This window comes from Tinamus guttatus, unplaced genomic scaffold, assembly GCF_059628265.1.
Source record: "Tinamus guttatus ecotype Peru unplaced genomic scaffold, ASM5962826v1 Tinamus_guttatus_pri_ptg000410l, whole genome shotgun sequence".
Lineage (NCBI taxonomy): Eukaryota > Metazoa > Chordata > Aves > Tinamiformes > Tinamidae > Tinamus > Tinamus guttatus.
In genome coordinates this window covers 673,223-677,943 of record NW_028288944.1, presented here as the reverse complement: position 1 = coordinate 677,943, position 4,721 = coordinate 673,223, and positions in this window count along the sequence as shown.

Genomic DNA, 4,721 nt, shown 5'->3' with positions numbered 1-4,721 from the left:
CCATGGCTGGGGAGCTCTGTGCAGAGCTGTTTTGCTCTGTGTCTGAAGCAAGTGTGCCTGGCACATCCCCTGTGCCTTGGAGGCAAGGAAGAAGGTTCATGCACACTGCTGGGAAGGCTGAGCACTGTCCTTCTCCACTGGAGTTAAAAGGATTTAAACAATAAAGACCGAAGAAACTGTCTCTTGCTGCTTTTTCTTATGCTTGCTGGGTACTTCCAGCTGCAATTTTCAGCAGTTTTTAGGCCTCCATTAAATCTGCCTTTCCTGAAGCCCCTAAATAAACTTTGAAGTGTTTGCTCATTTGCAAGGCAGTGAACCATTCCAGAAAGACATGGGTTGTCTCTTTTCCCCATACGACAAAAAAGAAAACCTGTTGTCTCTCTCACAGCTGTGTCTCTGGATACCTATACGTAGACCTTCTTTTTTTCTCACTCAGTTTTACCAATTGTTTTCTCTTTCTAAAATCTAAAATTTACTGTTTCCCCATTATTTCCTCATGTTTTGAAAGAAATTCTTTCCAATTCCTTTTTCTATTTATATCTTGTTATTTGATTACACTATAGAGGTGGTAGTCTAAAAGTTATGTGCATATCTGTGGGTGTGTGTTTCCAAAGTCAATGCAGTTGTTCATCCTCCTTTATCAGTTCTAAGAATAATAGAAATAATTGGATACTTGCAACAAACATTTATTTTTTCAGTCAATATGGGGGCACAAAAGACAAGAGTAGAAGTAGCCTGGACACGTTTGTAGTCCACCCCTCAGTGCTAAGACAAGTTAAACTGTATTGAAGCCCACTCAATTTCAGTGAGATATGTAAAAAAAGCAATTCACTTTCAATTGTGTGGTTTCAATGTGAATTTCATTCTTAAATTTAGCAACATGTTATGTCGTACCATTCATGTTTGGCAAAAGACAGAGTTATTCCACATGGTGTTTGGTAGAGGAGAGTGGGTAACAGCACACTAGGATATCTGTGCACCAGTTCCCAAAATGTGCTATTGATGCCTGCAGCCAGCTAAGCTAGCCAGACTGCAGGGGGAGAAGACAGTAGCTTACTTACTTGTCTGCAGGACGCTACTAAGAGCAACCAGAGGTGCCATTTGTTCTGTTACCATAACAAAAGCTAAACATTGTCTGTAAATATTCATACTTTTCATAAAAAAAAATTTGACCGTTTACCCACTCTTATGTCCTTGGCTTTTTGAAAATGTGTAACTAATTGAACTGGCAGATACACCCATAGAGACAGAGTCTTAAATGAATATTGCAGAAAATCATATTTGAAATTCGTCAGCTGAAGAGTATTCTCATTAAAGACATATGATCTCTAGAAAATGCCTGCTCTCAACTACTGAATAACAGGAGCTGCTGACCAGAAAAAAAAAAAATCCAGACTGGGGTATAATTATTTTAAAAGACTGCTGGTGGGGGCAAGCAAGTAGAAAAACCTATAGAGAAGACCTGTGTAAGCAAAAAACAAGAAAACAGAAGGCACTCAAATCAGAGACAAGTTTGGGGATATCAAATTAGTGCTAAACTAAAGGTAAAGAAAATCAAAGAATTAAACATTGTAGAAAACACAAATATACGCCAGCTGAGGTAGATAAAAGAGAAAGGCCAAACTTGATATTAAGGTTCATTCAGGCCAGTAACTTGATGACAATTTGGTGTGTAACATACATGACTGCTTGCGTCTAGCTAAGGGCATGCAAACTTTTGTTAGTCTCCTGAAGAAATCCTTTTGTGGTGTAAAATAAACTCCAGACTGAAAGGAACTGCTGACACTGGAAACTTCCATATTTCCTCCTCTGTGTTTTATCCACAAACCCCATTTTTTTTTAATCTTTAGCATCATTATCTACAGTAGTAAAGAGAAAAGAAGAACTCTAATGATTTCCAGAACATATAGGAAAAGATGGCTGAATGCCAAAGCAGCTTTTTCATAAAATACTATATGACTGCTGTGGTTTGACTTTGCTTAATCTCTTAGTATTTACAAATAAAGAATGCCAAGGAGGTAAGCTACATAGCTCAGTCTTGAATATATTCACCTACCATGGATATATGACTCACAAAGATCTTTGATAATGCCACCTTTGACTGGTATCAAAACTGTATATTCAGGGCTGATCTAGAAGCTCAAAAGCTGATGTTTCTTTGCAAATACCTTGTGAAGGCAAGAAAAGTAGATTTGAAGTTTTGGCATTTTATATCTCTGCAATTAAGATCCCCAAATGAGGAAAACAGTTTTTACATTGTGCCTGTGTACATAACAAAACCGCTATCTCTTGAAAACTCTGGGTTAGAGACAAGGAGAAAATGTGGCCTCTGAACATAAACTTTTGTGTGAAACTTAACCAGATCTTGGAAAAAATGAGTTTTTTTTGTGAGTAAATCTGCCCTGTTGATAAAGGTCTGAAATCTATGCTTTATTCAGCCTGATTCATACTGGTGCCGTGTATTAGAATGAGTTGAACTCCTACCCCCAGGGCCAGGGATCTCTTGAGGGCATGTTGCTGATGAAGGAAAGTTATGATTTTTATGTCTAGGATTGAATTCTGAAGAGGTAGAGAACAATGTTATTTTATGGAACAAATCTACACTGTCCTGTCAGTGTACTGTTATATTAGGAGCAGAGAGATCTTACTGCAAATGAAATTTTATTGAAAATATCATTACTGAGCTGACTAACTACAGTGATACTAGAGGAAGAAGCTTCATGGAGGGATGAATTGCTAATTGTGTGGTTTATGATTCATTCACTTGATTATGCCAATTGAAACAATTTGCTACAGTATCTTTTGTACACAACTAGGAAATGCAGATGCTCTGAGGGCTTCAGCAGTTGTGCCTTTTTTCTATGTCTTGGTACCATTTAAATCAACCTGCACATAAATAGACTCTGAAGTGTCCTCTCATCACTCACAGACAGACTTTTCCATAGAAGCAGGCAGTGCCATATCAGGTCAGATCTGCTCAGTCTTCATAACCCTGCCCGTGATGATGCGAGACCAAGGGAAATAGGCCTTCATTGGACTGAATGCTGCCCTCCTCCCAGGACTCAGCACATTTCCAGCACTGTGGCAAGCACAACTGACGGGTGAAGCCTGCCCTCCAAAACAACGGTGTGCAGACTTCATGTAGACCTGCATGAGCGAAGTGGTCCATACAGAAACATGCTGCTAAGGAAGATTTCACATGCAAGGCTGCAGAGTGTAAGTCAGAGTGGTCTGGAGCCTCTAGTAAAACCAACACAGTAATTTCTTCCAAAGTAATGTGCATAAAGGATGCAGGAGAAACTGCAGTAGGTTTTGTTTATCCCTTGCCCAAGATTGTCTGGTTTATCTGTGAAATTCTACAGGCCGTTCTTGAGATCAGTGAAATCAGTGGGGCTGATTTAAATCAGGTGAAGAACCTGGAAAGGAAAACATTTTTGACTATGAGTCTATGCATGTTAGTAGCCTTGAACTCCAGCTGGCTGGTAGAAAGTTAAGTTGTGGATTTGTTCTCTTCATTATTCTCCCTCAACACTGATATATCCCTGACTATGCCACTTGTCAGGAAACACTACAGAAAGTTCTAGACATGTGGAGCCTTGCAGATGGCTATTTCCTTCATGACCAGATCTTTCCATGTGTTCTCATTCTTGCCTGATAAAAGCAGAGGTTCTCTTTCAAGTGAGAGACCTCTCAGTAAACAGATAAAATGTAGAGAGATTTCTTCTTCCTCTTTTTTCTTCTCACATCCACAGTTGCACTTTATCTCCCTGGCTAACCCAGTTATAGTGCCTCAGAAGTGTGCCCCGAAGAAAGGGAAGCAGCCAGTCAGACACCGATTTAATTTTCTTTAAGTGGTATACAGAAAATGTTTTGTTTCTGCAAAAAGGCTCTTTTTCCTTTGTGTCACTGGTGACTCAGCCAACCACTGAGCTCTATGAGCTGGTAAAAATGAGACAGTATTCCTGAAAACCCATCAGGGGCTGCAGATACAGCATAAGAGTATCGATTTCATTATCAGTGAGCCTAAACACTGCTCTAATATGCTTATTTTGGGATGGTGGAAAGAGGGAGAAAAAAGGAAAAGCAGGGCAAGGAAGGAGAGGGAAAGACAGAAAGAGAGTTGGGAAGGAGGAGAGAAGGAAAGAAAGGAGAGGAGAGGAGAGGAGAGGAGAGGAGAGGAGAGGAGAGGAGAGGAGAGGAGAGGAGAGGAGAGGAGAGGAGAGGAGAGGAGAGGAGAGGAGAGGAGAGGAAGGGGAAGGGGAACTGAAAATGAAAAGGGAAGGGGAAGGGAAAGTTTAAGAGGGAAAGTTTAAGGGGGAAAGAACGGGGAAAGGGAAAGGATAAACCTCTGCTCCAGCAAGGAAGATGATATGTGAGTTAGCTCAAATCCATCTAACTCAGGTGGGAGTGCGACAGGGCCTTCCCAATGCAGACTCCAGTGCTGGCTAGCCATGCAGTTCAGTATCCAGGGTCTGATTTACACAGAGGCTGTGTTGTTGCCCAAGGCAGCTAATGTAAATCTAGTTTTGGCCTGTTCCGTATGCTGCAGTCATATCTTCCAAATGCATTCAGATAACACTAAAGCAGGGATGGGAATGAAAATTAGCAGTGTGGATTCAGCAGTCCAAGGGCAGGATTCAAATAAACTGTCAGTAAGTTTGATGTGGGTTTTAATGAGCGCAGCATGTTGTCAGCTACAGATCAAAGCCCCAAAGCTTTTT